Source organism: Bubalus kerabau, chromosome 15 (assembly GCF_029407905.1).
Source record: "Bubalus kerabau isolate K-KA32 ecotype Philippines breed swamp buffalo chromosome 15, PCC_UOA_SB_1v2, whole genome shotgun sequence".
Lineage (NCBI taxonomy): Eukaryota > Metazoa > Chordata > Mammalia > Artiodactyla > Bovidae > Bubalus > Bubalus kerabau.
Window position 1 is genome coordinate 83,962,580 of NC_073638.1, and position 12,509 is coordinate 83,975,088.

Here is a 12,509-nt window from a genome sequence, read left to right on the forward strand (position 1 = left end):
AAAACTTCCAAAACTATGCTGAATAGTAATGGTGAAAGTGGGCACCCTTGTCTTGTTCCTGACTTTAGAGGAAATGCTTTCAATTTTTCACCATTGAGGATAATGTTTGCTGTGGGTTTGTCATATATAGCTTTTATTATGTTGAGGTATGTTCCTTCTATTCCTGCTTTCTGGAGAGTTTTGATCATAAATGGATGTTGAATTTTGTCAAAGGCTTTCTCTGCATCTATTGAGATAATCATATGGTTTTTATTTTTCAATTTGTTAATGTGGTGTATTACATTGATTGATTTGCAGATATTGAAGAATCCTTGCATCCCTAGGATAAAGCCCACTTGGTCATGGTGTATGATCTTTTTAATGTGTTGTTGGATTCTGATTGCTAGAATTTTGTTGAGGATTTTTGCATCTATGTTCATCAGTGATATTGGCCAGTATTTTGTGTGTGTGTGTGTGTGTGTGTGTGTGTGTGTGTGGCATCTTTGTCAGTTTTTGGTATTAGGGTGATGGTGGCCTCATAGAATGAGTTTGGAAGTTTACCTTCCTCTACAATTTTCTGGAAGAGTTTGAGGAGGATAGGTATTAGCTCTTCTCTAAATTTTTGGTAGAATTCAGCTGTGAGGCCATCTGTCCCTGGGCTTTTGTTTGCTGGAAGATTTTTGATTACAGTTTCAATTTCTGTGCTTGTGATGGATCTGTTGAGATTTTCTATTTCTTCCTGGTTCAGGTTTGGAAAGTTGTACTTTTCTAAGAATTTGTCCATTTCTTCCACGTTGTCCATTTTATTGGCATATAATTGCTGATAATAGTCTCTTATGATCCTTTGTATTTCTGTGTTGTCTGTTGTGATCTCTCCAGTTTCATTTCTAATTTTATTGATTTGATTTTTCTCCTTTTGTTTCTTGATGAGTCTGGCTAATGGTTTGTCAATTTTATTTATCCTCTCAAAGAACCAGCTTTTGGCTTTGTTGACTTTGGCTATGGTCTCTTTTGTTTCTTTTGCATTTATTTCTGCACTAATTTTTAAGATTTCTTTCCTTCTACTAACCCTGGGATTCTTCATTTCTTCCTTTTCTAGTTGCTTTAGGTGTAGAGTTTGGTTATTTATTTGACTTTTTTCTTGTTTCTTGAGGTATGCCTGCATTGCTATGAACTTTCCCCTTAGCACTGCTTTTACAGTGTCCCACAGGTTTTGAGTTGTTGTGTTTTCATTTTCATTTGTTTCTATGCAAATTTTGATTTCTTTTTTGATTTCTTCTGTGATTTGTTGGTTATTCAGCAGCGTGTTGTTCACCCTCAATGTGTTGGAATTTTTAATAGTTTTTCTGCTGTAATTGATATCTAATCTTACTTCATTGTGGTCAGAAAAGATGCTTGGAATGATTTCTATTTTTTTTGAATTTACCAAGGCTAGATTTATGGCCCAGGATGTGATCTATCTTGGAAAAGATTCCGTGTGTGCTTGAGAAAAAGGTGAAATTCATTGTTTTGGTGTGAAATGTACTATAGATACCAATTAGGTCTAACTGGTCTATTGTATCATTTAGTTTGTGTTTCCTTGTTAATTTTCTGTTTAGTTGATCTATCCATAGGTGTGAGTGGGGTATTGAAATCTCCCACTATTATTGTTTTATTGTTAATTTCTCCTTTCATACTTGTTAGCATTTGCTTACATATTGCTGTGCTCCCGTGTTGGGTGTATATATATTTATAATTGTTATATCTTCTTCTTGGATTGATCCTTTGATCATTATGTAGTGACCGACTTTGTCTCTTTTCACAGCCTTTGTTTTAAAGTCTATTTTATCTAATATGAGTATTGCTACTCCTGCTTTCTTTTGGTCCCTATTTGCATGGAAAATCTTTTTCCAGCCCTTCACTTTCAGTCTGTATGTGTCCCCTGTTTTGAGGTGGGTCTCTTGTAAACAGCATATGTAGGGTCTTGTTTTTGTATCCATTCAGCCAGTCTTTGTCTTTTGGTTGGGGCATTCAACCCATTTACGTTTAAGTTAATTACTGATAAGTATGATCCCGTTGCCGTTTACTTTATTGTTTTGGGTTCGAATTTATACACCATTTTTGTGTTTCCTGTCTAGAGAATATCCTTTAGTATTTGCTGGAGAGCTGGCTTGGTGGTGCTGAATTCTCTCAGCTTTTGCTTGTCTGTAAAGCTTTTGATTTCTCCTTCATATTTGAATGAGATCCTCGCTGGGTACAATAATCTGGGCTGTAGGTTATTTTCTTCCATCACTTTAAGTATGTCTTGCCATTCCCTCCTGGCTTGAAGAGTTTCTATTGAAAGATCAGATGTTATCCTTATGGAAATCCCCTTGTGTGGTATTTGTTGTTTTTCCCTTGCTGCTTTTAATATTTGTTCTTTGTGTTTGATCTTTGTTAATTTGATTAATATGTGTCTTGGGGTGTTTCACCTTGGGGTTATCCTGTTTGGGACTTTCTGGGTTTCTTGGACTTGAGTGATATTTCCTTCCCCATTTTAGGGAAGTTTTCAACTATTATCAACTCAAGTATTTTCTCATGGTCTTTCTTTTTGTCTTCTTCTTCTGGAACCCCTATGATTCGAATGTTGTAGCGTTTAATATTGTCCTGGAGGTCTCTGAGATTGTCCTCATTTCTTTTAATTCGTTTTTCTTTTATCCTCTCTGATTCATTTATTTCTACCATTCTATCTTCTAATTCACTAATCCTATCTTCTGCCTCTGTTATTCTACTATTTGTTGCCTCCAGAGTGTTTTTGATTTCATTTATTGCATTATTCATTATATACTGACTCTTTTTTATTTCTTCTAGGTCCTTGTTAAACCTTTCTTGCATCTTCTCAATCCTTGTCTCCAGGCTATTTATCTGTGATTCCATTTTGATTTCAAGATTTTGGATCAATTTCACTATCATTATTCGGAATTCTTTATCAGGTAGATTCCCTATCTCTTCCTATTTTGTTTGGCTTGGTGGGCATTTATCCTGTTCCTTTACCTGCTGGGTATTCCTCTGTGTCTTCATCTTGTTTAAATTGCTGAGTTTGGGGTGTCCTTTCTGTATTCTGGCAGTTTGTGGAGTTCTCTTTATTGTGGAGTTTCCTCACTGTGTGTGGGTTTGTACTGGTGGCTTGTCAAGGTTTCTTGGTTAGGGAAGCTTGTGTCTGTGTTCTGGTGGGTGGAGCTGGATTACTTCTCTCTGGAGTGCAATGAAGTGTCCAGTAATGACTTATGAGATGTCTATGGTTTTGGGGTGAATTTGGGCAGCCTGTATCTTGGAGCTCAGCTCTGTGTTCCTGTGTTGCTTCATATGTCTTGCCCTGGAACTTGTCGGCCCTTGTATGGTACTTGGTTACAGTGTAGGTATGGAGGCGTTTGATGAGCTCCTGTCAATTAATGTTCCCTGGAGTCAGGAGTTCCCTGGAGTCAGGGTTTGGACTTAAGCCTCCTGCTTCCAGTTATCGGTCTTATTTTTACAGTAGTCTCAACACTTCTCCTTCTATACAGCACCATTGATAAAACATCTAGGTTAAAGATGAAAAGTTTCTCCACTGTGAGGGTCACCCAGAGCGGTTCACAGAGTTACATGGAGAAGAGAAGAGGGAGGAGGGAGTTAGAGGTGACCCAAATGAGATGAGGTGGAATCAATAGAGGAGAGGGTGGGCTAGCCAGTAATCACTTCCTTATGTGCACTCTACAACTGGACCACTGATAGATGTTCACGGAGTTATACAGAGCAGAGAAGAGAGAGGAAGGAGACAGAGGTGGCCAGGAGGATAAAAGGGGGGAATGAAATGGAGAGAGACAGATCCAGCCAGTAATCAGTTCCCTAAGTGTTCTCCACCATCTGGAACACACAGAAATTCACAGAGTTGGGTAGAGTACAGAGGGGTTCGGGAGGAGACACAGGCGACCTGGTGGAGAAAAAGGAGAGTCCAAAGGGGGAGAGAGCAGTCAAGCCAGTAATCTTGCTCCCTAGTTAAAAATGGGTCCTGAAGATTGGGTTCTTAAAGGTACAAAATTGGTAACAAACACATAAAAGCAAAAATATAAAATCTAGAGTAGAGTTTGGAATTTCAAAACTACAATGTTAAGGAAAAGAAAGAGAGAAAAAGAAAAAAAAAAAAAAACAAAGTCACGAAAATTATAAAGAAAATATAGGTACAAAATTGATAACAAATACCAAAAAGAAAAAGTTGAAAATCTGGAGTAGAGTTTGGAATTTCAAAGATACAGTTTTAAAGAAAAGAAGAAGAAAAAGAAAGAGAGGAAAAAACAAAGTCAAAAAATTATAAAGAAAATATAGGTAAAAAAATTGATAACAAATACCAAAAAGCTAAAATTAAAAATCTAGAGTACAGTTTGGAATTTCAAATATACACTGTTAAAGAAAAGAAGAAAAAAAATTTTTTTCAAGTGTCACAAAAATTATAAAATATATATATATGAAGTTTACTTTTTAAAAAAATTAGGGTCTTTTTTTTTTGCAAAGTAATAGTAGGTTATAAAAGTGAAAATTAAAGGAGTAATAGAGGACTTAAAATTTTTTTTTTAAAAAGGAAGAAAGGATGGTTGTAAAAATAGTAAAAATATATCTGGGACTTTGTTTGGTTTTGCTGTGTGTATTGTGGGGTCAGTTCAGTTTTGGCTAGTTCCTTGGTCCAGTTTATATTTCTCAAGATCTATAGGCCCCTTCCTATGTAGTTGGTACTAACCACAGGGTTTTAATCTATTGCCTGTAGCTTCCAAGGTGGTTCCCTTTGTTATAGCTTCTTCTGTTTGCTGGTCTCTTCAGTGTCTGATTTCCACCCTGACACAAAGGGGACAGTGGAGGACACTTTTTTTTGTTTGCTTTTTAGGATCATTTGTTCAGTTGCGCTGTGGGGAGGGAGTGACGCTGCAAACAAATAATACTGGCACGTGCTTGCAGTGCCTCAGCCACACTGGGCCTGTCCCCGCTCACGGCGTGTGTAGCCTCCCTGCCCACACTGCTCAGGCTTTAGGTTGCTCCACCAGGAACCATCCACAGCCGGCCCTGGGCTGCTTGCACCTCCCAGGTCTAAGCCACTCAGGTTCAGGCACTCCGGTAGTCCTCAGAGGTGCAGACTCAGTTGGGCCTGCGTTTTGTGCCCTTCTCAGGTCCAAGCAGCTCAGGTGATGAGGTGTTTGGTGAGCAGGGTTGCTGCGACTTATCGCCTCCCCGCCGCTCGGTTATCTAGGTGTACAACCAGCACACCTTCTCAGGCGGATGTTGACCGTCCAGACCCCCAAGAAGTCTTAGTTAGCAAAGAAGCCTGCTTACAGTTTTGTAGATAATGTCTCTCTGGGGCTGCAATTGCCCCCTTCCAGCTCTGGCTGCCTGTCACCGGAGGGGGATGGTCTGCAGCTGGCTATCTCTGTTCAGTCCTTTGTTCCGTGTGCAGGCCTGGAGGTGTCTTCGGTTAGGGCTGGCTTTTTGCGTGGTAGATATCCCACAGTCTGGTCTGCTAGCCCAAATTATTTCGCTCGGATAGCACTCCGGGTATTCAGGCCAGATCCTTACTCTAAGCGATGCAGCCCGCGCCGTGCCTCCCTGCCCAGCCCCCGCTTGCTAGTGGCGGGTGCAGGCATCTGCGCTGCTTCTCCACTGGGGAAGTTACCATAGGGCTCATAATCTGTGGGTTTTAATTGTTTGTTTATTTTTCCTCCTTGTTAGGTTGCCCTCTGTGCTTCCAAGGCTCAGCACAGTCTCGGCAGTGAGAATGTTTCCTGGTATTTGGAAACTTCTCTCATTTTAAGACCCCCTTCCTGGGATGGAGATCCGTCCCTCCCTCTTCTGTCTCTTTTTTTGTATTTTATATTGTTTCCTACCTCCTTTCAAAGACAATTGGTTGCTTTTCTGGGTGCCTGATGTCCTCTGCCAGCGTTCAGAAGTTGTTTTGTGGAATCTACTCAGTGTTTAAATGTTCTTTTGATGCATTTGTGGGGGAGAAAGTGTTCTCCCCATCCTACTCCTCCGCCATCTTAGCTCCTCCCCCATAAGTGTATTTAAAAATATTTTCTAAAACCATTCTGTCCAAAGTTTTTAGCTGTTTTACAGTGGTGGGTACATCTATACCATCCAATCTGCCATAATAACAAAAATGCAATCTTTCAATTGGGCTTCCCTCGTGGCTCAGTTGGTAAAGAATCAGTCTGCATGTGGGAGACCTGGGTTCAATCCCTGGGTTGGAAAGATCCCCTGGAGAAGGGTAAGGTTATCCACTCCAGTATTCTGGCCTGGAGAACTCCATGGACTGTATAGTCCATGGGGTGGCAAAGAGTCGGACACAACTGAGCGACTTTCACTTTCAATCTTTTCAATCCACTTCAGAATTCAAATGATCACTTCTTTTCTTTGTATTTTAGCTCTCCCAGGTCATCATAAAGTGAAGTGAAGTGAAGTCGCTCAGTCGTGTCCAACTCTCAGCGACCCCATGGACTGCAGCCTACCAGACTCCTCTGTCCATGGGATTTTCCAGGCACGAGTACTAGAGTGGGTTGCCATTGCCTTCTCCGTCAGCATAGTAGCATGGAAATCCCCTTGTTTGTTCAACTGTTGATGTTAGGTGCTAAAAACAGAAACCCAGAAAACGAATTCTAGACTACACTGCGCATGGTGTTTTCCACGGCAGGCGAGTTATGTCAAAGCGTAAAGTTATGCTCCTCTCCACGTCCGTGCTTTCATCCCTGGAATTGCCTAGGCACCTGGAGAGTTTGCAGTCTGTGACAAAGCGGTCATTGTTCTACTTGCAATGTTGTGTATGAGAAACATTTTTTCCTGACCTTGTATTTAGTCCCATCCCCTCCAGCCTGCAGTCTGAAATTCTGAAAGAGTATGCAAGGGTCAAATACTGAGAAATTGAAGGTTATATGGACATAAAAATTACTATATCAAGTGCTTTGTGAAGTCATTGCTGGTGTAAGAAAGGAGAGTCAACAATCAAGACTTAAAGAAACTGCAGGATTTGCAAGGCGCTGAGCCAGTGTGGATTTAGATGGATTGACTCACTTGAAACCCTGTTGAATAATGTTAAATTCACGTCCCTTGCATAGTCTAGAAACTTCTAGTCCACAGGTCATGAGGCTCCCAGACCTTTAATTAACCATGACAATGGGAAAACATTCCCTTCTTCTTACACCTCTTAAGAGCATCTTTGATTTCCTTGTTCCTCAGACTGTAAATCAAAGGATTCAACATGGGGATCACCACTGTATAGGAGACTGACGTCATAGCCCAGAGAATTGCCAGCTCTGGGGTGTGTGTAGACGAAGAGACCTGATCCAAAGAAAAAGATCGCTGCTGTCAGGTGGGAAGCACAGGTGTTGACGGCCTTGGCCCTGCCTTCAACAGAGCTGATCTTCAGGATGGTGACAATGATGTAACCATAGGCTATCATGATGATTAAGATGGAGATCGCACCAAAAATCACTGCTGTCACGAATTTTATCATTGTAGGAAGAAGGTGTCGGAGCAGGAGAGGACTAATAATTGAGGCAGGTCACAGAAGGAGTGATGGATAACATGTAGTCCACAGAAGTGGAGCTGAAGTAAGGCACACAACTGAATGAATGAGCCAAGGAATCCAGTTATAAAGATCCTGCCACCGTCTGCACGCAGAGAGAGGGGCACATGGTGGCTGTGTAGAGCAGAGGACTGCAAATGGCAACGTAGCAATCATAAGCCATGGCCGCCAGCAGACAGCACTCAGTCAGACCCCAGCTAGAGAACAAGAAGTGCCACACGGTGCACCCATAAAGGAGGTGAGTGCAGGCTTCCTGAAGAAGTCCTAGAGCATTTTGGGGGTTGTGGAAGTGACATAGCAGAACTCTAAGAAGGAAAAGTTGCTGAGGAAGACAGACATGGGTGTATGTAGGTGGGAGTCCGTCCGAATCAGGATGGTGAGACCCAGGTTCCAGGCTGCTGTCAAGACGTAAGTCCCCATGAACACGGCAAAGAGAGCAATCTTGAACTTGGGAGAATCCGAAAATCCTAAGAGGATAAATTTGGTGACTGTTGTATAGTTCCTTCCTGCAGCCATTGTCTTGAAATTTCTTCAAACTGCAGAAAGATTCTTGGGTTGTAAAGATTGTCTATTTTAATATCATGAAACCTACTTGTTTTGAATAAAGTTTCATATTTTTGGACAAAAATTATTCATAGTCAATATAAGAAACTATAAAATTAGTTAAAAATACATTGAGGATCCCATTTCTCAGCACACTTGATAGTTTGTGATTTATTTTTGCAGTTTTTCTGCACATACATGTGTGCACACATAAACACACAGATGTTGCCAAACTGTTGTCTGAAAACTGGTACTGCCGCTGCTGCTGCTAAGTCACTTCAGTCGTGTCCGACTCTGTGCGACCCCAGAGACGGCAGCCCACCAGGCTCCCCTGTCCATGGGATTTGCCAGGGAAGAACACTGGAGTGGGTTGCCATTTCCTTATCCAATGTATGAAAGTGAAAAGTGAAAGTGAAGTTACTCAGTCGTGTCCGACTCCTAGCGACCTCATGGGCTGCAGCCCACCAGGCTCCTCCATCCATGGGATTTGCCAGGCAAGAATACTGGAGTGGCTTTCCATTGCCTTCTCCAAAACTGGTACTAGTCTACACAAATTCAAGATTTTATGATAAAATATCTTACCATCCCATTCAACACTGCCCATAATTATTTAGCTTTACTCTTTGGCAATCTTGCAGGTAAAATTAAAAAAACGTTTTCATTGTTTTTATTTGCATTTACTTTATTGACTTGCTTGTACATATGTTTTACCCATTTGTTTAGTAGGTTACTATTGATTTGTAGTTGCTTTTAACATATCAAGGATCATAATTCTTTCTCCCTCATATATTTTACTAAATCTTTTCCAAGTGTATCATTTAATATCAATATTTTTTATGTTGGATTCTCCTATATGGATTTCTTTTATTTTTAGGTGCTCAATTGTGGCTCAGACAGTAAAGAATCAGCCTTCAATGCAGGGGATCTGAGTTCAACTTCTTGGCTGGGAAGATCCCATGGAGGAGGAAATGGCAATCCACTCCAGTAGTCTTGCCAGGAAAATCTCATGGACAGAGGAGCCTGGTGGGCTACAATTCATGAAATCCCAGAGTCAAACGCGACTGAGCGACTAACACTTTCACTTTTATCACTCAATTTTCTATGATATTTATGGTACCTGGCTTTGGTATTACACACACGCACACAAAAAAAACACATTGCTTTACACAATCCAAAAGTCTTTTTAATATTTTCTTTGAATTCACTTGCATTTTTATATTTACATTTAAAATTTATGGAGTATTTTATTACATAGTGTCAAGTATAATTATGAGATAATTTTGGTTTTGTTTTTCCAAACTCTCAAAACACAATTAACTGAATGGTATCTCCACTGATTAAAGTCACTTCCATCATGAAGTTGTTTATAGAGTTGCCGTTCTGCCCAGTTTTTAGGCTAATTGTCCATGTACTATGTGTCCAGTGCTGCACATTTTATAACTGCTTATGACTATATTTTATTTAAAATAATGAAATATTTTGATACGTGGTAAGAAAAACATTCCTCACATTTTCACTCTGAGATCATTTTGATGGTCTTCATAGTTATGTCTTCAAAAGACCTTTATGAGGAACTAAAAAAGTAAAATTGACATTTTTACTGTGTTTCATTATTACATTAACTTGGGAGAAAATAACAGATGATTTTTCTTTGCTAAGTTGTTTCTATATATAACCAAAGAAACACTGGCAATCTTAATACATATTATAATAGTAAGACTATTAACTTGAGTGAAGCACTCGGGCCGTTCCAAGCTCTGTCCCTACGTTGTCACAGCTTCTCTGTGTCCTCAGTTTCCTCATCGTAAAACAGGTAATTTTAGCTATTCTCCTTATATAATAGGGGCCTTTTTTTCCAAATAAGGGAGCAGTAGTCACGGTGCGAAAACACACGAAAAGAAAAGTAACTTAATATTCTAAGACATTGTTTTTATTCCTGAAAGAGGGTCACTTGAATACTAGGAAAGGGAAAATCATATTGACTCAATACCGTCCATCAATGTCCCCAGTGAGATCACAAGATCCAGACCTTGTCCCTACAGTAAGACCTGAATCATAAGTTGATGTCTTTAGAACACCTTCAGTAGAGATCGAATGAGTGCATCAGCTGCATTGATAACATATTTATATCTCAAGCAGTTAAACAAAGATTTCTTTGGGAACACTAGTTACTGCGGTATTTCTATGGTCTATTTTGCCATCTTTCTCCTGAAGGGACTTGTACTCTGGAGATCTTGAGACCATAAGATTATACCTGTGGCGGATTCATTTTGATATTTGGCAAAACTAATACAATTATATAAAGTTTAAGAATAAAATAAAATTTAAAAAATGACACAAATAAAAATAGACATTAAAAGTTAAAAAAAAGAAATTTTAGAAAATACTTTCAGTGAAGTTGATTGGTTTTTTGTTTTGTTTTAATTTTATTTTTAATTAATTCTTATTGAAGCATAATTGCTTCACAATGTTGTATTAGTTTCTCCTGTGCAGCAAAGTGAATCAGTTATCCATGTACATATGTATCCATGTACATATAGCCCCTCTTTTCCTTCCCATTGAGGTCACCCCAGAGCCATGAGTGGAGTTCCCTGGGGTGTGCAGGAGGTTCCCATTAGTTATATGTGTTTTTTACATAGTATCAATAATGTATGTATGTCAAGCCCAATCTCCCAGCTCATCCCGTCCCTCCTTTCCTTCTTGATATCCATACATTTGTTCTGTACATCTGTGTCTGTGTTTCTGCTTTGCAAATAAGATCATCTCTACCATTTTTCTAGATTCCATGTATATGCATTAATGTAGGATATCTATTTTTCTCTTTTTGACTTACTTCACTCTGTGTAGTTTTTCATCCCTGTATTATTGACACATTTTAAATAAAAAGTTTTTTAATGACAAGATAGAAATAATAAAGTGTAAGTCACTCACTTGTGTCCAACTCATTGCATCCCCATGAAATGTAGCCCGCCAGGCTCCTCCATCCATGGAATTCTCCAGGCAAGAACACTAGAGTGGGTTGCCATTCCCTTCTCCAGGGGATCTTCCCAACCCAGGAATGAAACCCAGGTCTCCCACACTGCAGGCAGATTCTTTACCATCTGAACCACCAGGGGAGCCCAAAATGATAAAGTATTGTAATATACATTTTCTAATTCATTGGTAAGAGAAAACGAAGTAAAGTTGATGGTGATAATGATTAAAACTCCCAGAAGTAGAGAAAGCTTACATAACTAGAAAAATAAATAGAAAACTTCATATTTATTCCTCAATTATTTTTATGTCACTTCCATTTGTTATCTGCATTCTCTCCCCATTTTTAATTCAAGACCAAACATATAGCAATCAGAATCATTGGTTGTGATTAAAAATAAGAGGTTCAAAATAGATTAAATACTGCTTCCTCACTTACCTTAAAGCATGTGAAATGGGTGGACTGGCCAAGCAGCCCTAGTGCAATCCTGCCACCTGTGACATCAAAGGGCAGCACTGAGATCAGGAGAGTGGACCTTTTAAAGGGCAAGCTTACCATTCTTCCAGGATTCTTTTATTATGGAAATTCACTGCATACACAATGTTTTCAGAATCCCATATAAAACTAAAATTTATGGGAAAACTGCTTAGAAACTTGAAAATAAAAGTGGATGAGCAGTCACTCAACATGGAAATGCCATTACTAAGATTTTGGAGAACAAAGAGCATAATAAATTACTCATCTGCTTAGCATTAATACACTTACCAAGAGTAGTTTAACATTCAGTCAAAAAACAAAGTCCTGCTTGTATTCTTGATTTCTTTCTCTCTTAATTTGATACAAGAAAATGTTATATTACCAAAATAAAGTTTACAGTCCATGAAGTAGGTGTTTTACCTTTATTTCCTTTTAATAACAAACCCCAATTAAGTAACTATTTATAAGTCACAGAAAATGTTTCTCTGTTCAGCAAAAATCTGATGTTATTGAATATCTAACGTCTGCCAGGCACCAAGTAAGGCTATCATTTGGGAAACAGTAAAAGGAAGATCAAATAAGTATTTCAAATGGGTCCTGGGCCAGTTCACTATTGCTGTTCATATATTTTCAAGGAGGAATGCAAGAGAGTAGGTGATTTAATACGAAGAGGGAAATACACAATATAAAAAGGTAAGCATATTTTTCCTGCCTCCCCTGGTAATCTGTCCCTCTTATGACTTTGAAGCTCCTTCTTCTATACTCCCTCAGCCCCTTTATATTTTTCTAGTTCAGTAAGAAGCTCATTGTTCTTATTATTACGAGTTTTCCCATTACATCTTAAACTGTGCTTTTAGGCAAGATGAAATGTATTTTTAATATTCCTTTAACATCTAATATGGACTTCCCTGGTGGCTCAGTGGTAAAAGAATCCACCTGCAATGCAGGAGACATGGGTTCAATCCCTGGATCAGGAAG

General features: G+C 39.2%; 1 pseudogene; it reads right to left on the reverse strand.

The window, feature by feature from the left end:
• Positions 1-7,113: 7,113 nt before the first annotated feature.
• LOC129627966 (olfactory receptor 1440-like) lies at positions 7,114-8,053 on the reverse strand (annotated as a pseudogene).
• Between the last annotated feature and the right edge of the window lie 4,456 nt (positions 8,054-12,509).